Here is a 27,757-nt window from a genome sequence, read left to right on the forward strand (position 1 = left end):
AAATTTTCTGATCTTTTTTCATAGACTATTTAATTACAGTTAACTGATGACCCCAAGTAATTAAGGCCCTGGGGTCACTTGGCTTTGACCTTGACCTTAATAACTTTCTTGTTTTTTAAGATACAGCCTTGAAATTTTGCCAGATTCTTTACATGAAATTTCATTGATATTTCTGTGAAATTTTGGCGAAATTTTGACAAAATGTCTTTGAAATTTCTCCAAAAGAATTTGGCAAAATATTGATGAAATTTGCTGAAATATCACAGAAATATCAATAAAATTTTACCAAATTTCACCGAAAGAATTTGGCAAAATATTGCTGAAATTAGTGAAATTTCACCAAAGTTCACAAAATGAATTTGGCAAAATATTTATGAAATTTGGTGAAATTTCACAGAAATATCAATGAAATTTCAACAAAATTCACTGAAATTTCATCAAAATTCACTGAAAGAATATGGCAAAATATTTCTGAAATTAGGTGAAATTTAACAAAAATTTTACTGTTATTTTGGCGAAATGTTAATGAAATTTTTAACAAAATTTAACTGATAATTTGCCAAAATCTTTTACTGTTATTTCACTGATACTTTATTGAAATTTCATTTCCACAGATCATTTTCACTGGGACTACTTTTAAGGACGCTCGATACAGTTTCGTATTTTTTTCTCAATGATAGATTTTGATGAAATGTTTTGTATTAAAAGATCATGTTATGATGTATTGAAAAATAAAATAAAAATACCAGGTCACCAGCTATGTTTCAAGTTAATTTGCCCCTAGATATGGTGCTGTTTTAAACATTTTTCAAAATTTCTGTAATCCTAAAATATATTTCAGTCAAGTACAATAATCAGCATAAATTTGATTATCTAAGCACGTTTATAACGGAAAACAATATATCTATTTGAAACAGGCTCAGAGAAATCAAAAGAACATGATTTGGTAAAGAAAGGAATACTTGTTCAGCAGACCCAAGGGCTATTTTTGCATATTTTTGTCAGTTTTAAGTTGGTACTTCTGCTGTTTTATCGAGTTTCACATAATAGAATTTAATCAAACTCTGCACATACCTTTGGTTATGTCTACCTAATCTAAAACAAAAAGAAAATTGATAGGTCACTATATTAGATTTCGCTGAAATCAAATTACAACGAGGTGGGGTGTGGCGGGCATTTATACAACGCAAGTTGGTATATATACGAAATACTCTTTCAGTGTTTGAGCAAATGACTTAGAAATATATATATATATATAATTATCAAACGGTAGATTTCTTAATAAGCGGATTTTAAGGTGTTTCAGAAGCATTTTGATGGCATAGAACGATGAAAGTTTCCCCCCCCCCCCCCCTTTTTTAACAAAACCTATAGTTTACGAATGTACGGTACGGGTACGGTACGGGATTAGAAACAGCTGTGACTCGATCAATGCAGACTTGGAGCGCTGGTATAAATAACAGACTCCAGTACATGTCGGATTGAAGCAATTTGAACAAAAAGTACTTTAAATGTATATATTTTGTAACCGTGGTGATACTTACCCTAACCTTTAGTCAGTATATTATACATTTCGAACTTTAAATGCATGCGAACATACAATAATTTGCGAATTTTTGCCGTACGCGACATTTGATAATCACTTCCGGGCATGCGCAGAAGACAGCACTAACACTACAGTGAGCTACATCGATTACACACTGGCACAGTGTTAAGGTAAATATCGACCTGTCAGGAAAAACTGTAGCGAGTGCCTTTAAGAGAACCGGTTTGACATAATTGTCCTCAAGAGTAAAACACAATACAAAGAATTCTTCAAAATTCAATCTGTAATATGTACATGTAACATAAACTGTCTAGTTTGGAAAATTTTACTGTATTTGTTATAAAGGCATATACAGAATAACAGAAACAAAAAGTAGCATATACACATGAGTATATAGATCTATGAATAAATTCTGAAAAAAAAAAACTTAATGTGAAAATACATACAAATGTTTTTAAAAAGTTGCAAAAAGAAATAAATGTAAAAGAGAAAATCTGAGAATAGAAGAACTGTAAACAAGTGACAAAATTAATGAGTTTAACTTTGAATTGAGCTTGAAAACACCCCAGCAGTACATTAAAACGCCTTTGTTTATAATGTGTCTGTCCCTGTATACTTTCGACTCTTTGAAAAGCAACGCTATTTTGTTGTCAACTTAAAATAAAATACATGTAATAACAATTTGTTTAAAGAATATATATATATATATATATATATATATATATATATATATATATATATATATATATATATATATATAAAAAATGTAAAAGTTTGTACCGGATCAAGTATATTATAAAGAAAAAATAAACAACATTACATGAGTAACATTATATTTGCCTACCGGTTTCGTTTATACTCATCAGGGCAAATAAAACAATATGGCGTCAATAAATGTGTAATTGCTAAGCAACGTCATTTTTGCGTACACATGTGTACACAACGTTAATATTGTAACGTCATCAGTTTTGGTTAAGTTTCGGTTTAAAAATATCAATGAAATAGCGTTCTTTAGATAACCTAGCTGAAACATCATTACTATGAAATTTGTAAAAAGGAAATATAGAAAATTTAGGAACGGTTTTAGAGCATAAATCTAAATGAGTACTTAAAGGTAATTGTCTTGTTGATGGGTCTCTTATTTGTTGGTCATGTACTGTCCTTCTATTTCTGAGTTTATCTCCTGTTTGACCAATATAAAATTCATTACATCCATTACAAACCAATACATATAATACATTTCGAACAGTACAGTCCATGCTTTCTTTAACATGAAATATTTTATTATTTAAACTGAAAGATGACCCTTCAATAATACAAATACATAAACTACATCTAGGGTCATTACATTTTTGTACTGATGGAAAAGTTCTGTTTTCATTAAATTCTGATTTAATAAGAATACTTTTTAAATTCGGAAGTTGTCTTTTACATTTTATGATTTTCGTGTCGTTTAGTATTCTTTTCATAGTATCATCATTTTTTAAAATATCCAAGTTACTTTTTAATATCCCAAATAGCTCCCTGCTTTTAGGATTGAATGTAGAAATATATGGTATAATATTTACACTTTTATTATTCTGAACGCTTAATAATGTACTTCTAGGTATTTGTATGGCTTTAATAATTCCTGTTTTAATAACTTGTAATGGGTATTTTCTTTCTACCAGAACCGCGGCCAATTCTTTCAAACGTGCTTTAAGTATATTTTTGTCTGAAACAATAGTACATATTCTCCTTGCCAAAGAAAATGGAATGTTTGTTTTTGTGTGTTTAGGATGGCATGATTTGAAATTTAGATACTGCTTTGAATCAGTTCTTTTAAAATATATATCAGTGATAATTGAAGTTCCATTCTTAATTATCATTATATCTAGAAATGGTAATTTAATTGTGCTCTGTTGCATTATGAATTTTATATCGTTATGTAATGAATTTAAAGTTTTTTCAAAATAAAGTAAATCTGAAATTGACTTTTCCCAAAATACAAAACAGTCGTCTAAAAATCTTTTCCATTGTTCTTGAACATATTTAGCAAAATTTTCATCTTTTTCTTGTTTGATCTTTTCGTATAGTTCTTCCAAGTAACCCAAAACCAGAGTAGCATAAGTTGGAGCAACTTTTGTGCCCATGGCTGTACCTTTTGATTGATTAAAATATAGTTTATCAAATGAAAAATTGTTATTTTCTAAAATTATTTTCAAACCTTCAATAATGAAAAAATTATTAAAACGCTCCAATATTAACTCTGGGTGTTTGTCTAACCAGAATGATATAGCTTCTAATCCTAATTTATGTGGAATATTAGAATATAAACTAACAATATCAAAAGAAATAAGACGTGTATATTCTGGTACCGTTTCTGGTATAAAATTAAGAAAATCAATGTCATCACGTATGTAACTGTGTACTTTTTTAATAAATGGTTTTAGTAAAATATCTAAAAGACAACTTAGACGACTAGTTTCGCATTGTGGGCCTGCAACTATTGGTCGCAGTTGTAAATCTTTAGGATCTAGTATTTCAATATATTCCGAATTTTGATCAATACAAACCTTTTGAATAATATTACTTTTATGAATTTTAGGTAAACCATAAAATGTGCTAGTTTTAAAATCAAAATTGAGTAAGAAATCTTTTTCCTGTTTAGTTAAGTTTGAAATATGCTCCGTTAGTTTTCTTATCTTTTCAAAAACTTCTTTTCTATTACTACTAGGAATAGATGAATAATAAGTTTCATTTTTTAACAATTCTAATACTTTACTTTTGTAGAAATCTGTATTCATTAAAACAATACCTCCACCTTTATCTGCTTCTTTGATAATAATAGATTTATCATTTGCTAAGGAATTTATAGCCTTTCTCTGTTCTAAAGTAATATTATGTTTTATTTGTTTGTCAACATTAGGGATGTTTGAGCACAATGTTTTTGTAGTCAATATATATGCATCTAATTTATCATTGCGCCCACTTGGTGGGGTAAAGTTTGACTTATTTTTAACTAATGACATGTTATTACTGTCTTCTCCATCAAAATACTCCCATAATCTAATTTTGCGAAAGAATTCGTTGACATCAGTTTCCAATTCATTAGAATTATTTTTTTCAGGTGTAGGTGTAAATTTAAGACCCATCAACAAAACACTTTTTTCTATTGCATTAAGTTTACGTTTAGAAAGATTATAAATTTTAGTAAATGTTTTATTTGTTTCAGCTAGGTTACCTTTTTCTACATTTCGCTGCTCCAGTTGTGGTCCTCGTCCAGAAAAGAATGAACAGTTTCTGGTCTGACCACATCTTCTTCATTATATTGGTAGGAATTATTTGACCTATCTCCCCAATTTCTTCTTTGTTGTTGGTTTCTTATTCTGTTTGGCTGTTTAGGTGAATTTTGATTAAGTTTTGATACAAGTTGTTGGAGTAAAAATTGAACACTTTGGCTTTCTCTTTGTTCTTTACTCTGGCTTCTGTTTGGAAATGGAATACTTCGTACTGCATCTGAATAAGTTCTTTGCATTGATTGTTGTTGGCGACCTTTTTGTTGGAACTCGCGATTTGAATTTCCTTTTTTGAAAAAAGGGTTTGAATTTTCATAATTTTTGCAAAATTGCTCTTCATAAGATTTTAGCCAACGCTCATTGTTGAGCCACCTTTTATGTGAAATTTCTTCATTTCGTTGAATGTTCTTTCTCCATAATCCTATAAGACAATCGGCGACTTGTCCGGAACATTTTGAAAAAATAATGTCTTCCATTTCTTTGTCAATTCTTCTAATGCGTTCTTTACATGAAGCTTCTCTCAACTTTTGCATCTCGATTTCCATTTTAAAATCATGGACTACAGCCCTTTCTCTTAGTATTCTCTGCTCTTCATTTTCATTTTTAAATTCAATCTTTTGAAATTTACGCGGTATAATTATAGGGTTAGCCGCTACCCACTTTTCATAAAAAGAAGTATTGCCGCTGTTGCGAACCATTCCCCAATATGCATCTTTTCTATTATTCAGTTTTCTCTCCCAAATTGAAGCAATGCTCGCTTTAATTCTCATTGCTTCCGCTTCGAAATAATTTACATTTTCTTGCATTTCTATATTATTACTGTCACATTGCTGGTTTGTTTTAGTGTTAATTTTTTCATCAATTACCTTTATTGCTCTTGTAATTTCATCTACGGCTGCTTCAGTTTTTACTGGAGACAGGCGCCTATTTGTTTCCCTTACCGCATCCGTGAGGTCTTGAATGGCAGTTAAAATAAGTGATAACTTTGCGCTAATTTCTCCCAGCTGTTTATCTCCTTGTTCTACATTCATCGATGACTCTGATTTATTTGCCCTGATGAGTATAAACGAAACCGGTAGGCAAATATAATGTTACTCATGTAATGTTGTTTATTTTTTCTTAATATATATATATATATATATATATATATATATATATATATATATATATATATATATATATATATATATATATATATATATATTCAAATTAGATATAAAAGACTACATTTTTAAAGACACGATCACTTAGTGATAATACCTAAAACATATAGATAACTAAAATAGAAAAATGTACATTGACCTAAATAAATAAGAAGACAATATTAAAAGACAATGTCCTTAAGTATTGGTTACGATATTTGCATATAAGAATGAAAGATATCAGAATAAGAGCTCATGTTTCATACACTACCGTCTCTTATGCATTAGTATTAACGAACCGCGATAACTGTAGCCTTTATTTACTAATATCGGATTAACCCATAACAATGAAATAGGGAATCAGGTGGACACATTATATGACAAATATCTTATATCGCAAAACCAATGCAAGTTGCCGCGTGGTCTAGTGGTTAACACGTATGATTTGTATGCTTACGGTGCTGGTTCGAATACAGGGAGAGCTACTTTTTTTTATTTTTTCCAGCATCTTTTTATCTGGAGAAGTAATTCATGTAAAACTATTTATTACATGATTTTCTCGTGCACTTATACTGAGTACATATTGATATAACAGAATTTAGAAAATCTTTAGACAGGGTCACCAAACTCAAAGGCAAAATTTGGATTGCCGGAGACTTTAATTTCTCATAAAGTCAAAATCCCCTTCCCTATTTAAAGGTTTTAACACACAGTCTGTTGACCTATGGTCAGAATTCAAAGAAGTTCTATCTGAAGGTACGTACCTATTCATTCCAACCAAGAGAATAGGCTCAAGACCCCAAATACCATAAATTACCCAAAGCATTAAACGTCAGATTAGGAAACGAAATAAGATGTTCCAAAAGGTCAAAAACAACACCAAACCAAAGGTCAAACAACATTACATAAATTTTAAAAATCTTGTCAAGAAAAATATCAAACAAGCACACGATAACTACATAGATTATGTCCTAGAATGCCAAGATGATCCGGATAACCCACAAACAGGTCAAAATTTCTTTCGTAAGAAAGTTAACTTTTCTCCCTTGCCAAAAATGCCAAGCAAGATTCCCAAGGCATTTCCCCACTCCTAGAAAACGGTCAAATTCATACGGATGATAAAAAGAAGGCTAATATCCTCAATCGTCAATTCCAGTCCGTGTTCACCCCAATGTCACCTCTCAAACTGGGCCAACTCTGTAAAATGAAAGTGCAGTCTCTACTCTCCATACCAACTGATTACCAACCAAATTATCTCAAAATGCCAAAGGTCACTATAGGCATAATTGGTGTTCAGAAACTCCTTTCGTCCCTAAAAATAGATAAAGCATGTGGTCCCGATTGTCTAAAGCCGATCCTTCTTGAAAATCTTTGTGAACAAATCTAACCACTAGTCACTAAGCTCTTTTAAAGGTCCCTTGACACGGGCAGGGCACTATCCCAGCTGACTGGACCAAGGCTAATGTCACTCCTTTATTTAAGAAGGGTGACAAAAGCAGTCCTGCAAATTACCGACCTATATCCCTAACTTGCATCCTCTGTATGTTACTGGAACACATCATAGCCTCTAATATTACCAAGCACTTCCAGGTTAACAATGTCCTCTATGACCTACAGCATGCGTTCAGAGAGAAAAGGTCATGCGAAACGCAGTTACTCGAACTTGTAGAAGATCTATCCCGAAACTTAATTCAAGGCCACCAGACGGACCTGATCCTTCTGGACTTCTCTAAAGCATTTGATAAGGTTAACCATCTGAAACTTCAGTATAAACTTCATCAACATGGCGTTCAGGGCACCACGTTGCAATGGGTCAAGTCTTTTTTGATTGGCAGGCGCCAGTCTGTTCTTGTGAATGGTGAAACATCAGAAGAAGTTCCAGTAACGTCCGTAGTCCCACAGGGCTCCGTCCTAGTCCCCCTTCTATTCTTACTCTACATTAATGACCTGCCTGAAAATCTGATTTCACAGGTTCGGTTATTCGCCGATGACACTGCTGTCTACTTAACTGTAAATAGTTCTGCCCAAGAAAACATCCTCCAGCAAGACTTAAATAGGTTACAGATATGGGAAAGTAAGTGGGACATGGAGTTCAACCCCTCAAAATGCACTGTTATGAACATAACAAGGTCAAAAAACCCTTGTAAACCAATATACACACTCCATGGCTAAGTCTTGGAAACAGTTCCTGATGTAAAGTACCTTGGGGCCACTATATCCTCAGATCTAAATTGGAATAAACACATCAATTTAGTCACGTCCATAGCTACCCGAAAACTCAACTTCATTAAACGAAACATCCCGTGCAAGAACCCAAAAGTTCGAGAAGTAGCTTATAAATCACTAGTCAGGCCACAGCTAGAATATGCTAGCTGTGTCTGGAACCCTTACACCCAACAAAACATCCACCAGACCGAAATGTTCAGCGGAGGGCAGCGCGATGGGTAAACCATGACTACTCCCCTTACAGCAGTGTCACAAACATGCTATGTCAGCTGAGATGGCGTACCCTTGAAGATAGGAGATCTGATTCACGCCTCCTTATGTTCTACAAGATAGTGAATGGTTTGGTTGCTGTGCTACTCCCCCCCCCCCCCCCACCCCCCTATGTCAGCCCCACATCCCGTCTAACAAGACATATGCATCCCCACTCCTATACTCAGATCCTCACTCCCTGTAATTACTATAAGAACTCTTTCTTCCCTGCCACCATAGTACTTTGGAATGCCCTTCCAGTACAACTTGTGCAAGCCCCCACCCTGAATCAGTTTAAGCAGGGTGTGACCAAACTTGTACACAATGCTTAACATGATAGACCTGTTTTTAAACTGCTTTTTTCTGTAAATCCTTCTTGTTTTTACCACTATCAACTGTATTTATACTGCAATACACACCGTGTTTTACTTTTATGCTCTTATCCAGTCTACTTTTAACTTCTTGTACAGGCGCGCAGCTGCACATAATACTCACAGAGAGGAGCGCTGCAGTATAAATAGATAGATAGATAGATAGATAGATAGATTTCGGAGGATCTCTTATTAGAATAGACATTGAATCTACATACATTGCAATAATAATTAAACAAATACATAAATAAAAAGAATGAAAGAAAAAATACAAAAAACGATATAAACAAAAACCTGCAAAATAGAATTTATTTAATCATTTTAAAAAAAGAAGGGCTCGAACGTACACCATACAAAAATAAAAAGAATAGATGTCCGAAACACTATCCACTAGACTATAAATCTGTTTTGGAATAAAGGATCGTATTTAGAGTTGAAAATACTACAATATACAAATTAACACCACTTATCGGATAACACACCTGCTTTACCTGTTTTTGAATTTTACCGAGTACCGTTAAAATGAAATTATCGCGATCGATTAATAGTTAAGGTTTACACGAATATATACATGTTGTGTTTTGACACGCAAGCGTACACTACATAAGTAATAAGCTCTTGTATCATAAGAATATAACATCTTGTTTGTTATCTAAATTTAAATTCATGATTTATTTTTTTACTTTTATAGAACACTATGAAGTATAAAATCAATACATATTGACATGAGAATCTAGTGAGGTGACATATATCAATGAAAAATATTTTTTACATATGTGATACATCAATTTCGTCATTTGGATTTTCGGAAAAGGCTTCATTTTTGTGTGATACTTTTATGCTAGTATTTTGCGCAATAGGGTAGCATCTCATCTCTGTCGTAACAATATTGTAAACCTCGATCCTCATTTGCTCAGCTTTTTGTCGATAACGTTTTAGAAACACGCCTATAAGCGCCAACAGCTTCATTCTACATTCTTTGAACCATAACACGTACAGAAACGGGTTCAAAATACAGTTAAGAATTGACACGGCTTCCATTGCAAGTCTTAATCTTGTATACCGTAAATCGTTTACTTGAATCAAAATTATGATGACTCCATATGCCACAGACGAAGCAATTATTACAATAAGATAGAGAAACACTAAAGATGTTGAGCGATAACTACGGAGTTCCTTTGCTGTTGCCGCCGCTGAGAGAGTACTGCCAGGTGTGAGTTTTGACCGGATGCACATGAAAATCTTCACATAGCACGTGCATGACGTGCCAAAAACGATGAATAGTAAAGTGCCATAATAAGAAGACATAGTACTGTTACAAAAACTTGCCTTTGTAAATGCCAAAATAGAACGATACCTAATATAACATACTCCGTATCGCACCACAAGGCTTAAGCAGAATTCAAAAAGCCAGATGCATAACACTGTGGTCCGAACAAACTTCTTCCTCACTAAACGAGAGTACCACATTGGCTTCAGAATAAGAAAATAACGTTCTAACGACATGAGGCCAACGGTGAAAAGCGCCAATTGCAGATATATTGTCACAAATGTCTGAATGTTGAGACTTGTGACATGATCTGTGATAAATTTTCTTACTGTTGACGTTACTATAAATAGTAGATCGAACATGAGGAGTCCGGTGGATAAAAACCTTGTAGCATAAGGTATGTTCTTTGAACGATGCATGCACGAAATTGCTGCAGTGCTTGATATAGCTGATACGCAGGCTAGAGTAACAAATGCAATTTTGACTTCTGTTGTGTACTGTTCAACAAATTCTTCATCTGTGTCGTAGATGGCAGGAGAAGATTCGGATGCATTCTCATTGCTGAAAATTGCAAAACTTTCGTTCTTACTCTTGAAGTTGTCCTCTTCGCTCGGCATATTCATGGGTTTCTTTACACACACTCCGCACAAATCACTGAAATTCAATTAAAAGTCATACCATAAGCTTTGCAGATTTTAAAATAGAAACAGCTGTTGCAAGGGTTTATTATACGACGCATAAGAAAATATCAGCGGCAAATAGCAATTTAATACACAAAGTCGAAAATAGAGTTAACATCTACACGAACCATAGTTACATATACAGCATTCTAAAGGTCTCCAGAGGTACTTGTTGGAGCTTTTGTAAATTTTGAAGAAATACAATCGCTTAAATTTTAAGGCCAAAAAGTTTCATTCATTTGTTTCTTTAATATAAACAAGAGCTGTCTCCATAGGATGACACATGCCCCCGATGGCATTTTAAATGAATAGTTATGACCGATGTTAGAGTTAGGACCTTTGAGCTACGGACCTGGGTCTTGCGCGCGGTACGTCGTCTTACTGTGTCACACATTCATGCGTAGTTATTTTAAAATCCATGCATGAATGACAAAGATATGGACCGGACATGCCCATCAATGCACTATCATGAAATATGACCTTTAACGTCTAAGTGTGACCTTGACCTTTGAGCAATGGACCTGGGTCTTGCGCGCGACACGTCGTCTTACTGTGGTACACATTCATGCCAAGTTATTTGAAAATCCATCCACGGATGACAAAGATATGGAGCGGACACGAATGCACTATCATGAAATATGACCTTTAACGTCTAAGTGTGACCTTGACCTTTGAGCTACGGACCTGGGTCTTGCGCGCGACACGTCGTCTTACTGTTGTACACATTCATGCCAAGTTATTTGAAAATCCATCCATGGATGACAAAGATATGGAGCGGACACGAAAATTGCGGACAGACTGACAGACTGACAGACCGACAGACGGTTCAAAAACTATATGCCTCCCTTCGGGGGCATAAAAATAGTAATTTCTAAGTTGCCATCGAAGTTAAATAAGAATCCAATTTAAATGACGTCTAAATTGTAATTTTAAAATGTATTCATAACCAAAAAACCAAATGAAGTTTAATTTAAACTGAGAAACATAAAAGCGATTTTCGATATATTCAAATGATATATAGGAACAACATAAAAAAGTTCCTATTACAACCCGTGTAGTTCTTCTGAATATATGTATGACGTAATGGCAAGTTTTTAACTGTTATGTTTTTATTTGAATTCGTAAGATACGTGAACATTATTAACCCTTTCCATTCTAAATTTCTATAATGGAATTCTCCATCTTTCAACGGATGTGAAGGCTGATCATGATCTACACTGGTCGCATGGTAAGGGTTAAATTATTTAGAACACTATTCACAAATAACATTGAAGCATTCTCGTGTTTATTAAACTCCACCAAGCACGGCAGTAAATATGACACAGAAGTAGAATTGTTCCATTGACGTATTTGGATGATGTCTCATCCCTCGAAATAATATGAGCCGTGCCATGAGAAAACCAACTTAGTGGGTGTGCGACCAGCATGGATCCAGACCAGCCTGCGCATCCGCGCAGTCTGGTCAGGTTCCATGCTGTTCGCTTTTAAAGCCTATTGGAATTGGAGAAACTGTTAGCGAACAGCATGGATCCTGACCAGACTGCGCGGATGTGCAGGCTGGTCTGGATCCATGCTGGTCGCACACCCACTATGTTGGTTTTCCCATGGCACGGCTCATATAAAAGTTTTCCTATAATCAGCAAGTCTTTAACCTAGCTTTATGTAAACACATCATATTCAATACGATTCTAACAGGAAAATCGCATTTTGTCGGCTATACTTAAAAAGGTATCAGAAACAATTATTTTATCTATTTGTGTGTTCACGTACGGTCATTTTCGCTATTATATCTACATGTAACACATCGTTCTCTGGCTTCTCAACCGTCCATCAACGTTTTGTTTTAAGTTTGAAACTTAGACCCTAGAATGATAAATTTTCTTTTTGCTGTCATTGTTAACCGATAGCAATGAAAAATGACATGAATATGATTTCAGCATCTACAGACAGCTTCGCAAAATTTTATCTGTATAGATATACTTTAAATTAAAACATGATAATTTGCTTTCCATAAGTCGAGGTCTAAAATTCAGTTCTTAAGCGTTAACGAATAGTGGAATACAGGCCCTGGGGCCGTATTCGTCAATGTTTCAAGGCTGAAATTTAGACTTGTCCAAGGACATTAAACGACCTCTAAAAATTCATATTGCCGTACTATCCTTTGTAATAAATCTATATTGCTGAAACTTTGCATGGCTTTTTGATGTTGTATATGTCATATTCATGTCAGGCATTTTTTTTATTAAAATATATGACAAGAAGTAATTTTAGCATTTCAAAGTCAAACAATCAGACCCAAAACGTTGATGAATACGGGTCCTGTAAATTTACCAGAATTAGTTTTAGAAATTACTTCACGGACCTTGGATACAAGTGTGATTATTTAATAAGTTTCCTAATAATTTGGGGGAAATGTGTGGACATTACCTAAGTTTAAAAAGTACAAGGACCATTCATTCATAAAAAACAATGAAAGAAATTTAAAACAGTTGTAATATAAGTCAACATTTAAAAGTATCTCCGTTTCTCGACGTTTTTCTTTTTCGAGTTTTTTTTTGTTTGGCTATTTTTAGCTCGACTTTTCAAAGAAAAGGTAGAGCTATTGCACTCACCCAAGCGTCGGCGTCGCCGTCGCCGTTGGTTAAAGTTTTTGATAAAGCCAAATATATCTGTTACTATCAAAACTTAAAATAGTTATTTACTATCAAAGTCTACACCAGGAGAAACAATCCCTATAACTCTGACTTGAATTCTGACAGAGTTATGCCCCTTTTTAACTTAGAATTTTTGGTTAAAGTTTTTGATAACATTATATATCTCTGTTACTATCAAAGCTATATATTGACTTGAAACTTAAAATATTTATTTACTATAAAAGTCTACTCCAGGAGAAATAATCCCCATAACTCTGATTTGAATTTTGACAGAGCTATGCCCCTTTTTAACTTAGAATTTTTGGTTAAAGGTTTTGATTAAGTCAAATATCTCTGTTACTATCAAAGCTATTGACTTGAAACTTAAAATAATTATTTACTATAAAAGTCTACACCAGGAGAAACAATCCCCATAACTCTGATTGAATGTTGACAGAGTTATGCCCCTTTTTAACTTAGAATTTTTGGATAAATTTTTGATTAAGTCAAATATCTCTGTTACTATCAAAGCTATTGACTTGACACTTAAAATAGTTATTTACTATAAAAGTCTACACCAGGAGAAACAATCCCCATAACTCTGATTGAATTTTGTCAGAGATATGCTCCTTTTTTAACTTAGATTTTTTTTGTAAAACTTTTTATAAATTTTTACTGGCAAAGCTCTAATTCAGAGTAAAACACTGAGAAAAGTCGAGCGCGCTGTCTTACGGACAGCTCTTGTTTATGTCAGGATCACTACTTACATTATCTAAAGATCATCATGCACATGTAACCAACACTGTCTGGACTAACTTAATAAAATGCATTTCGACAGAAAAAGACAGGAAATGGTTTGAGACACCTTTTTTCAGGGATATTTCATATACAAATAAACCATGTTCTAGACATAGTACTAGAGATCAATCAGTGGCGCAAATAATAGTCCTACCCATGCACTTAACTGTACACCTACGTGAAACAAGTTAATAGGAATAATGAAGTAACTATATGTTCATTTTATAAGATAACCTGTCGTTAACAGTGATATTCTAGCAAGCAGCCTATTGAAGCTATGAATGAAATAAACACTTTGTTTAATTGCTTTATGTTTGATGGATCACTTAGTCTTAAAATGTATATGGTTATATTTAAACTGTTCTCTGACAAGCGGTCCCCCGAGAACAAGTGAATAATTTAAGTCATTTATAATGTGACTTAAAAGAAATGATGTATATGTAGATCAGATTTATTGTGTGAGTCACTTTGCGCGCCATGTCGCCGCGAGTATTTGTTTCCGTATCTGTTGGAAAATATCAATTGTTTTAAATTCAGCGCTTATAAACATGTAAAGAATTTACAACGGCAGGAATATGTTATGAATTTCTTCTCAAGAACGTTTTAGATTTGTTTCATAATTTAATAGAAAAGTCGTGTTTTGCTAGTAAGATTATATTATATCAAACACACACGAAAGTGATCTCAGATGATCAATGATTTAGCTTTAGCATTAGAATATAAAGACGCATTGCAGCCAAACATGTCATATAAGTTGTATCTTAATTATTAGTAAATAAGGCATTTTAGATAGTCTAAAAGAAAAACACTGAATAAAAAAAACTCAGATGACACTTGTTTTCTTTGAAACAAAAATGTTTGCAATAGCCAACACACAGATTGTGCTAGTATACTTAACTTCATATCATTATCATGATTGCACATGTAGAACATATACCAAAGGTCGTAAACAACTTTCATGCTAATGTCAAATGTAAATAAAATGCATTCTTTAATTCATACATTATCAGTCGTTAGAGCCCTTTCAAATTAATTTCTCTGCTATAAAAGCCCCTAAAATAGCACTTTCTGGGGAAAAAATACAATATCTCTTATCTCTGACTACAACGACCTGAATTCGGCAGAATTCTGCCTTGCTGAACGAAAATCATTGCAAATTTGTTTATGATGTAACATAACCCTTGGTTGACAGTCCTGTGCGATGGATCATAGAATCCTTAATGACGTTCAAAGTCTATATGATGAAGTGCTTGCCGATGGGTACTTTCTATTACCAGATGAATAGTAGACTTACAAAGTCTGTTGAGATCAAATAATCTGTAATAATATTATTTTTTTCTTATTACTGACACTGATATTTTCTCAGAAATCCATTTTCTCTCTAGGCTCATCTCAACAGAAACAGAGGTAAGAGATATTGTTAATTTTTTCAGAAAGTGCTATTAGAGAGGATTGATTTTATGGCCAAGTGCTTTACATTTAATGACTCTAACGACTGATGCCAGTCTAGATGAATAGGAGAGGTGTTAATACATTTTACTTTATAAGCTTTAATTAAGAAATAATTTATAGCAAAATAGTGCTTTAACACTATTTATGCACGATGAGTGGTTATACGTCGGGCGTAATAATTTCACGAGGGCGCAGCCCGAGTGAAATTATTTGAACGACGTATCACCACCCGAGTGTATAAAAAGTTTTAAAACACGCTTGTGCTATTATAAATTATGGCAATATCCGGTTTAATTCCCCCGGGGAAGATAATTATGTTCCCAAATATAAGTTTTAATATTCTATATAAATTGCCTACTTTCCGCTGATCTGGATCATTTAGACGCTTGATTGTATTTGTGTACTTGCGCATGTGCAGTGTGAGAAAGTGGGCGTGTCCATTCGATGCGCATGTCTAATTTATATAGCGGTATTTTCAACATGTACAAATACATACATATAACACGTGTAAATGTATGTAGCTTTGGCTAATATGGAAATTTACTATTATATGTTATTTTGTGAGGATATTGAAGGGTATTGAAACAAGGAGTATTTTCTTTATATACATGACATTCATTCCGTAAAGGAAAAGCGTTTAGTTTTTCTATATATAATCCGGTTTACTCCATATATCTAGGGCTACCACAGTCATTTTAATATGTGCAAGTACATAACATTCATTCCTTCAACAGAATATAGCGTTACGGAATGAATCGCAAAATAAGAATGCAAAAGAAATCTTCCCAGGGCTGTAGACCGGATTATATATATAGTGACGATCTTTTGTAAACATTAATAAATGCTACCAGAGGGAACTTTCTCCCGGGAAAAGGGTTTCTTTGGGGGATATTATGCATCAGAAAATGGGGCTCGGCAATCTTTTGGGGGAACTGTCTTATAACGTTGCGTTTTACGGAATGAATCGCAAAATAAGAATGCAAAAGAAATCTTCCCAGGGCTGTAGACCGGATTATATATATAGCGACGATGTTTTCTAAACATTCATAAATGCTACTAGAGGGAAGTTTCTCCCGGGAAAAGGGTTTCTTTGGGGGATATTATGCATCAGAAAATGGGGCTCGGCAATCTTTAGGGGAAGTGTCTTATAACGTTGCGTTTTACGGAATGAATCGCAAAATAAGAATGCAAAAGAAATCTTCCCAGGGCTGTAAACCGGATTATATATATAGGGACGATCTTTTGTAAACATTAATAAATGCTACTAGAGGGAAGTTTCTCCCGGGAAAAGGGTTTCTTTGGGGGATATAATGCATCAGAAAATGGGGCTGGGCAATCTTTAGGGGAAGTGTCTTATAAGGTTGCGTTTTACGGAATGAATCGCAAAATAAGAATGCAAAAGAAATATTCCCAGGGCTGTAGACCGGATTATATATATAGCGACGATGTTTTCTAAACATTAATACATGCTGCTTGAGGGAAGTTTCTCCCGGGAAAAGGGTTTCTTTGGTGGGGGGGGGGGGGGTATTATGCATCAGAAAATGGGGCGCGGCAATCTTTTGGGGGAACTGTCTTATAACGTTGCGTTTTACGGAATGAATCGCAAAATGAGAATGCAAAAGAAATCTTCCCAGGGCTGTAGACCGGATTATATATATAGGGACGATCTTTTGTAAACATTAATAAATACTACTAGAGGGAAGTTTCTCCCGGGAAAAGGGTTTTCCCGGGGTTTCTTTGGGGGATATAATGCATCAGAAAATGGGGCTGGGCAATCTTTAGGGGAAGTGTCTTATAAGGTTGCGTTTTACGGAATGAATCGCAAAATAAGAATGCAAAAGAAATATTCCCAGGGCTGTAGACCGGATTATATATATAGCGACGATGTTTTCTAAACATTAATACATGCTGCTTGAGGGAAGTTTCTCCCGGGAAAAGGGTTTCTTTGGGGGGGGGGGGGGGGGTATTATGCATCAGAAAATGGGGCGCGGCAATCTTTTGGGGGAACTGTCTTATAAGGTTGCGTTTTACGGAATGAATCGCAAAATAAGAATGCAAAAGAAATATTCCCAGGGCTGTAGACCGGATTATATATTAGCGACGATGTTTTCTAAACATTATACATGCTGCTTGAGGGAAGTTTCTTCCCGGAAAAGGGTTTCTCTTGGTGGGGGGGGGGTATTATGCATCAGAAAATGGGGCGCGGCAATCTTTTGGGGGAACTGTCTTATAACGTTGCGTTTTACGGAATGAATCGCAAAATGAGAATGCAAAAGAAATCTTCCCAGGGCTGTAGACCGGATTATATATATAGCGACGATGTTTTCTAAACATTAATAAATGCTACTAGAGGGAAGTTTCTCCAGGGAAAAGGGTTTCTTTGGGGGATATTATGCATCAGAAAATGGGGCTCGGCAGTCTTTTGGGGGAAGTGTGTTATAACGTTGCGTTTTACGGAATGAATCGCAAAATAAGAGTGCCAAAAATAATGTTCCCAGGGCTCTAGACAGGATTATATATAGGACGACAATTCATAATTATCTGTATTATTTTATAACAACATAACATTCATTCCGTAAACAAAATATAATTAACATTATAACAAATAAAAGTGCGTGTTTTATGGAATGAATCGCAAAATATGAATGCAAAAGAAATCTTCCCAGGGCTGTAGACCGGATTATATATTGGGCGACGATTTATAATAATCTTTCAGGTAATAGAATTACGTGAAATTCATTCCGTAAAAGAAATGCAAACATTCAAAATACGTATAATATTGGGTTTACACAAAGTAATGTATTGTATTTTATCATTTATTAACATGCATAATGTACAGTTAAATTATGTATTGAAAGTCCAAATTACATCCTTTACGGAGCCCATTAAAGAAATAGCATGAAAATCACGCAGTTTATGTTGAATTATTTGTACAGATGACTGTTATTTTGCCTAGCCAGAAGTATTCATTTGTGAAGTAGACACGAGGCAAAATGGATAGGAACTTACCGGGCAACTTTCGCTTGAAAATTGAATGATGAATTGAAAATGTGGAAGATATTAATTTTGAGGACGTTGAAAACCCATGGAATTTTTACTATTTATTTGGACAAAAGGACAATGTTGTTACAAACTGGTGCATTCGCAATGGACTTATGCCCGAGACATTAACATGCACTAAAGAGGTGGAGAATACTGCAGGACCACGTGGCAGTAGGGTGCGAGCAGTATGTGGCGGGCAAATGAAACTAACTGCCAGGCCGAACAAACCTTCTGGGGCATCTCTAAGGAGTCAATCTAATAGGAATCATGAAATAGCAGTACGCACCAATTCATTTTTTGATAAATGCAAAATTACTGTTCCTGACGTGATGGTATTCGTTAAGTCCTACTTAGAGCGGTGCAAACTTCTGCAGTGCTCAAAATTTGCCGGAATTCATTACAAGAGCACAGCCGTGGACTGGGGGTGCTTCATGAGAGAGTTATTTAAAGAACACTTCCAGCGTAACATGAAGAACAAAGTAATATCTGGAGAAATAGAGACTGACGCATCTTTATTTGGACGCAAGACCAAGTACAACCGTGGGAATCCTCACAAAGGACTTCGTGTGTGGGTATTCGGAATGGTTGAAAGAGCCACAAATACGTTGATTGTGTACCCAGTGAACGATAGGAGCCAACAGACACTTGTTCCCTTGATACAAAGACACGTTGCACCTGGTAGCCGCATATTCTCTGACGGGTGGAGTGCCTATTGCCAACTGAACGACCTGGGATACGAGCACTTTACTGTACTCCACAAGTACGCTTTCAAAAAAGTGTATAAGAATGTTGCGACAGGTGAAATTGTAAATGCGGTAACAAACCGTATAGAGGGTGCGTGGAAACACGCTAAAGACCATTTTAGGAGAATGTCAGGAACATCAGCCACACAGTGGGAAGGCCACATGGCCGAGAGTCATGTGGCGTCAGAAGTAAAGGGGAATGTTTATCGTGCCTTCTTTGATCTAGTCAAAACTGTGTATACGCTACAAGAACCACCAATGTATACGTACACAACGCCACTATTCGATTCATGGGTAGGTGTGGACAATACATCAAGTACGCCATTCGAAGACTGGCAGCTGAACCCAGTCGTAACAGATGCTGATTCCACTGATCCCGAATCAGATGCCTTATATAGCGATAACGAGGAGCAGCAGGCAGCTACTGGGACAGGTAGTGGACATGCCATTGGGACAAGTTCAAACCCCTACATCCTGTCTACAGATTATGAAGACTCCCCGCCTCCATTTCCGCCAAATATACCCAGGCCTACCGCATCTAGTGGAAGGAGTATTTCTGATTTGACTCCAGCTGCCATCAGAAAGATGTTCTCATCTAGCAGCGGTGATGACCTCGATGAAACTCTGATAAGATCACCTGAAACTCCAAACCCATGTTTACCGTCATCATCACAAAGTAGACCTAAGACGACAGGTGGTACTAAAGCTACCAGAATGAGGACAGACGAGGTATGTGCCCCAAATGGATTCAAAGCAGTAAAAAAGGAAGGACCAAAAATGCAACAGAAACAGAAGACGTCGAACCCATACTCCAAGTCCGCTTTTGTATGGAGTTCCTCTGACGATGACTTTGTATAAATGTATGTAAAGCCTCGACAACATTCTCATTAGATGAGAAACAGTGATTTGTAAATAGTTTACTGACTTGCAAGGAATCAACAGTATATAAACAGTTATTTTCTTGCTCAAAGAAGTGTATAACGTCGTACGAGGCAGTACTGTATATTAGATGTTTACAAACAGCACGTGACATATGTCAAAATGCATTATGGGTAAGTGAATAATAATTATAATATTTTTAGATACATGCAAGCGTCTGAATGATCATGATCACAGCAGTATCCTGCAACATGGCGTAGTAAATCTTTTTTAAAATTTGAAGAAAAATATCTTCCCCGGTGGAATTAAACCGGATATTGCCTAAATTATTTCGATTCTAATAAGCCCTTTATTCACTCATTCATTCTTTAAAATGGTTCATTTGTTCAAAGAACCATTCATTCACTCATTCATTCATTCATTTATTTTCTCATTCAGTCATCCATTTGTTCATCCATTCACGAACTTAATCAATATTTTATTCATGCAGTTACATATTTGTATATATTTTTCTATAAATTCTTGCGATATTGTTAATTTTCACAGTCATTTCTTTTATCAGTCGGTAGTATACTTTGTGATCAAAACTGGTGAATACATGTATACTGGTATAAATTAATGTACAATTTCATCCTTCTCTAGAAACCATTTACCTTTACCTACAGACAGTTCTTGTTACAATGAAACTATTTTGTTTATTATCATATATTATATGTGATTTTTGTCTTTGATTCAAACTTTTTCTTCTTTTTTATGTTGATAGTAAAGAACGTTTTTTAATCACTTACCCCGTACTTTTCTTTATACTATAGATGATCTTTAAAATTATTCTAAACTGTTTTAAAAATACCTAACACATACTTTAAAGATGTAAACTCGCTTACCTTGGATCTTTTTTATTTTATCCATCACTACATGTAATCCTAATAATAGCCATTAAACACTATAAAATCCAAGAAATATCAATCATGTATAATGTTCAGTTGTTAGAGTCCACCTTTTCAGAGTATAAACAACGTTGTGTATGGTAGAACTCTAGAAATTGTTGTTAACTGTTTAAGTATACTATTAAAAAGGTTTTGTTTTTGTTTCATTGAACTATTTGCATGGTATCTTGTATTTTGGTATCATCATTTATGATTTTCCCTCTACGTTTTTGTATGTAAACAAATTGATAAAATGACATATGTTTTTCCTACTCTACCCTTCTCTTTCACTTTTCTTCGTCTTTCGAGTCCAGGCTTCTTGGGTGTAGCATTTCAGGGGTAACGTTATTTTGTTTTGATAACCTACCTGTCGCCAACAAACCAATTATGTACTTATTATGTCTATACCCTCATAGATAGTGAATGATTTAAGTGCATACCGTGCGACAATAGGTTTATTTTATATCGGCATTCAAAGGTTCTTTAAAACAGATCATTTTACAGTTATCCTCTAGAAACATTACTGAAAGTTATAATTTATTTGTCAATTTATGTATCTATAATACGAAAAGTGACTTGTTTTATCTATTCGAGTCTTATAAATCTTCATACTGGGATACTAGTTTCATTATATGCTGGTAATCTTGTTACAAACGAAATTTTTTTTAATGTGTTCGATAAATCGGACATGTTATTCCAGTCAATGAATGAACAATTTTGTTTCTTCTTAATAAAACTTTTAATGTTATCTGGTGATGTCGAGTTAAATCCCGGACCAACTAACTTGGTTGAAAGCGCTCTTTCTGTTTTTCATCAAACTATCAGAAGCATTCGAAATGAATTAGAGTATATACGCCATAACTTGTTGGACTTTGGTGTCGTCTGTTTCACAGAAACTCATTTGGATAACTCAGTCAGTAATGACATATTGAAAATGTTAAACTTCTGTGAATTTCATCGTAAAGATAATACATGTCATTCGGGTGGACTTTTAGTATACGTTAAGGATCATTTAATATCTAAAAGATTAATTGAGTTAGAAAATAACTTACCAGAATCTCTTTGGATTGAAATAAAATGCCGAAATGAAAAATACTTAATTGCAAATATATATAGACCACCAAACACAGGTGTTGAATTTTGGGACAGGCTAAGTATTTGTCTTGAAAATGCTTTTCAAAAATGTGGTAAAATTCTGTTAGTAGGGGACATTAATGAAGATCAGCTTAACTCTAGTAATCATAAATTTCGAGACGTCCTCTTATTAAACAATATGTATAATGTTATTTCGGAACCAACAAGGGTTTCAGCTATTTCATCAACTTAATCGACCCTACTGCCATCTCTGATGCGAATTTACTTTTACATTCTGGTATTTTTCATACCCCGAGGTATGTAAGTGACCATTTTGGTACTTTTATTTACTAGAAGTTTAATTTACCCCCATCTGTTCCTTATAAAAGACTAGTATGGTATTATAACCGTGCAGATTTCGATAAACTCAACGACTTGATAATTGCAACTGATTGGTCATTTCTTGATTTAAACACAATCGATGAGGCTTCCGAAAATTTTAATACTAAATTTATGGAACTTGCAAAACTTTGTATTCCGTCCAACTATGTAATGATAAGGCCAAAGGATAGACCATGGTATGACTCATTCATTCGTCGTACTTCCCGTAAAAGAGACCGTCAAAAATCTATAGCTATAAGATCAGGTAAAATTAATGACTGGAACGTTTACAAACAACTTCGGAATAAAGTAAACAATCTTAAAACACACGCTAAACAAAAATACTATAATGACTTAGAATCTACATTAAGTGACAGTATGTATTATAATCCAAGATCGTATCGGAAAACAGTTAAACAATTAGTAAAAGACAACAAAAACTGTGAAATTATGCCACCATTAAATGTTGATATCGATGGCAATGATGTAATTTATACGTCAGATACCGAAAAAGCGAATTGTTTAAATGATTACTTTGTATCTATATCTACAGTTGATGACTCACGAACAAACCTTCCAGAATTTCTCCCAAAAACTAATAACGTCTGACAGGATTTTTATATTCAAGAACAAGAAATTATTGATATGTTATTTTCTCTCGTTTTAAATAAATCATCTGGGCCCGATGAAATAAGTCACAGAATGTTAAAAGAATGTAAAGACTCAATTTGTAAGTCATTGTGTATTCTCTTTAATAGGTCGTTATCCGAAAGAAAATATCCCGCAATCTGGAAATCGGCCGTAGTTATGCCGCTTTTTAAGAAAGGTACTAAAAATAGTCCTTCAAACTATAGACCTATATCTTTAATCAGCTGCGTTGGTAAGGTTATGGAAAGAGTTATGTTTAAACACATTTACAATCATCTATTTGCTAATAATAAGTTAATTTACGAAAGGCAGTCAGGTTTTTTACCAGGGCACTCTACTGTATATCAGCTGTTAGACATTTATCACCAAATCTGTAACTCCTTCGATAATAAAATCCCAACATGTATGGTTTTTTGTGACATTTCAAAAGCCTTCGACCGTGTCTGGCATGATGGATTACTTTTTAAATTAAAACAAAACGGAATTAATGGACACATTTTGCAATGGATTGAAGATTATTTAAGTAATCGCAATCAAAAGGTATTTGTAGGTTTTTCATATTCTGATTGTAAGTATGTCACTGCAGGTGTTCCACAGGGCTCTGTACTTGGGCCCTTATTATTTTTAACCTATGTCAATGAAATTGCAGACAACCTTGCTAGTGTAACACGGCTCTTTGCAGACGACAGTTCTCTCGCAGTTTCCACCTCTGATGTTGCTTCTATGGGAAGTACATTAAATGACGACTTAAATAAAATAGCTGAATGGTCCAAGCGTTGGTTAGTAACTTTTAATCCGAACAAAACAGAAGTGGTATTTTTTACTCTCGGATCTGAAGTTAAACCGTCTCTTTACTTTGATAATGTTCTTCTTGATTATGTTGACAGTCATAAACATTTAGGAGTTACTTTTAGATCAGATGGTAAATGGCACGATCATATCAATAATATACTTTCATCTGCCTCAAAACTTCTAGGGTCAATGAGAGCATTAAAGTTCAAACTAAAAAGAAATACGTTAAATCAGATTTATATATCCTACATGAGACCTGTTCTAGAATACGCATCAATAGTCTGGGATGGCTGTGCAGATTACGAAAAACATTCTCTTGAAAAACTCCAATACGAGGCTGCACGTATTGTCACAGGTCTTGCGAGGTCTGTTTCTATCGAACGTCTTCTTAATGAAATTGGTTGGGTATCTCTGTCCGATAGACGAAACATTCAGAAACTTGTTACCATGTATAAAGCTAAGCATCGTATATTACCGGACTATCTATTAAATCTTATTCCAGATACAGTTGCCAATGATGTACCCTATCTTCTTAGAAACAGGAATGATTATATAACAGTTGCTCGTCGTACGCAAATATTTGCTAACTCGTTTATTCCATCAGCTTCTTCCTTATGGAACGATTTAGAATCCGATATAAGACAGTCATCAACAATTCATATTTTTAAATCAAAACTTAAACTAAAATACAAATCTTCATCTGTACCTACATATTTTTGTATTGGCGAAAGGCTGTACTCGGTTTACCATGCTCAAATGCGTAATAAATGCAGTAATTTAAATGCTGATTTATATACAAGTCATTTGAGAGACAATGCTGCATGTGATTGTGGTCACGATACTGAAGATACCGAACATTTTCTCTTTAAATGTAGACATTATGCTTTACAAAGAATACAACTTTTTAACGCCACACGTATCTTTCATCCACTGAATACGCGTACTCTTTTGTTTGGAGCTGAAAATTATACTGAAGAAGAAAATTCACTAATATTTTTAGAAGTACAAAAATATATCAAACATACAAATCGTTTTCATTAAGAAATCTGATTGCTGCCGTATTACTTTAGTATATAAACTTAACGCAGTTGTTCCCCACACATTAAGTTACGACCCTTGGAACACTCTGGACTCTCTCTCTTCTTATATTACCATCTATCTAGCTTTCTTTTAATTTCTATAGTTAAATCATTCTACTTCTTCTCCAACATTGTTGTTATTCATTTCGCTTAACTTTGTTCTCTTCCAATTACATTTTGTCATTTTTATAAGAATACAATGCAATTTATAATATAAAATTTTCCTTTAAATATACCTTCGGGGACGGACCGAACTACTAATGCTATATGAACTTGTGGTCCAACCCTTTTACCTTTCTTAGAATGTTTTGTATATTTTCTGTATATGTACATTGTATATGTTGTCACAAAAAGGAAGGAATAAAATATGTTTAAATCAAATGCCCTTAATCTAAAACAGTAGATAAAATATAGAAGCGCTCTTTCTTGGTCGCAACAAAAGCGTTGACGTCCCCTCACGTTAATGTGACGTCATTCTAGCGTAAGATTGTTTTAACAGAGGCAAGCGTATTGGAATAAATGTGTAATCTTTAAAATGTAGATAAAGTAGATATGAGTAACCCTAAGCATGTTAAAGAGTGTAATGATTTAAAACAAGAAAATATTTATAATTGATTGTTATGTTAATTCATACTATAGATGCAGTTACAGTAATATCCTGTAACATAGTTAATACTTGACCTGTATGTAGAAAAAAAAAAGATTGATGATAACACCAACTAAATATTGATCATTAATGGGCGGAAGTTTATTAATAAAATCACACGACCGGTCAAAACAAAAAACCGGCGCTCATTTCATGACTTTCATGAAATACGTTAATAATATGGTTGCACTGTCTACATAATTTCATGAGAGGCCTCCATGGCCGAATGGTAAAGGTCGATGATTTCTAATCACTGGCCTTTCGCCACTTTGGGTTTGAAACCTCACATTAGGTGTTTAAATTCTATCATGCGCGTAAACCTTCCAGGTGGCTTATGAAATGCCGGTGTTCATACCCTGGTGCGTGCCCATGCCTGAAACAAAGCACCTAGGTTCAAAATGAAAATGGTCTAGATCTTTTCTCAATACAGGAAGCAATAAAACTAAGCCAAAATATAACTGCCACATCACCAAATGACTCATTATACCAGATTTCATCAACAGCATGGAACTATATTTTGGACTACTTCGCTTCCTGTTTGGTGCAATCGGTCCTCAAGAACGCGGAAAAGTTTTATTGCCGCGACGGCCAGGATTCGTTTCCCGATTTTGGGCATGATTTTTTCTTGATTCCGCATTTTTAAAGATAGTCTAGAAACAAAAGCTCATGTTCATAGTATGATGAAACTTCAATTCTAAAGAAAGATCATTTTAGCCAAAATCTGGAGTCGTGTCCCTCTAAGCCAAACGCTTGTTGAAACAAGTCGTCTGGCTTGTTCAAATAAAATAGATTGGTGGAAATAGAAATAGCAACTGTTACTGGAAATCCGATTGTACTGGAAGATGAATTTGAATGGGTCGCCATCAGATCTAACATTTAGGAAGGTCGAGTACTTTAGTCAGATTTTATATGTCAGAACAATCTATGCCGCAGTGTGAGCAAATTTCTGTTAAATGGCACTGCATTTTTTGGTTAAAAGTAGAATTATTTTGATTCACTACTACTACCATTGCCAAATAGCATATCTAGTTACCATATCTGTTTCAAACTCATCCTTTCGAAGGTGTCGCCGGGCTACTCAGTGGTAGTGATAACAACTGGGTCGACAGATTTTTAGTATATTGTCATGGACAGATACGCTCCTGTAAAACAGGATATAAACAAAACAATATAAATACAATGTCAAATTAGGGGTTTAACAATACACATTCATGTCAAAAGCAATGCATGACAAACAATACGTATTCAAGTTTCAAAAACATGATTACCTGTAGATATATTTATATATAACTACATAACTGGTCATTTAATGTTCAGCACAAATCGGCTTGTTTACATTTCAAAGTATGGCGGATATCAATAGATCGAATGTGATTGGTTAATAACTCGTGCGGGGAATATAGATATGTAGATGGTGTAAGGGAAGCAAATATTTGTGAATAACTGATACGGCCTACGACTACAAATACAACTACTCTGCCTACGGTATGTAAATTGGTGTTCAGGTTTACCCTATGACATATTCCCCCGGCTAAAAAAATGTCGTCCCGACATTTTCAGACGAGTAAACAAGGTACAACTGAAGAATAACAATGTTAGTGAAATATTCATGTTGACTGTTTGTAACATCAACCTAAAATAAATACAAGTATATTATTAATCATGTATAATATGGTACATACATCTAATATATTTCAATCGAACTTAATGAATCATATATTTTTGATCAAGGGTTTACTTTTTTTTTCATTCATTAAATTCTTTGCACATGTGGAGAGATTCCAGAAGTAAGTATCTCCTTGAAGAATTGTAAGCATGAATCCCTTGGAAACGCACATAGTAGGTATATGATTGCATTTCAGATACGTTTACATCCGACAAGATAGGTATATATCTTTTCAG

Source organism: Mercenaria mercenaria, chromosome 9 (assembly GCF_021730395.1).
Source record: "Mercenaria mercenaria strain notata chromosome 9, MADL_Memer_1, whole genome shotgun sequence".
NCBI classification, from domain to species: domain Eukaryota; kingdom Metazoa; phylum Mollusca; class Bivalvia; order Venerida; family Veneridae; genus Mercenaria; species Mercenaria mercenaria.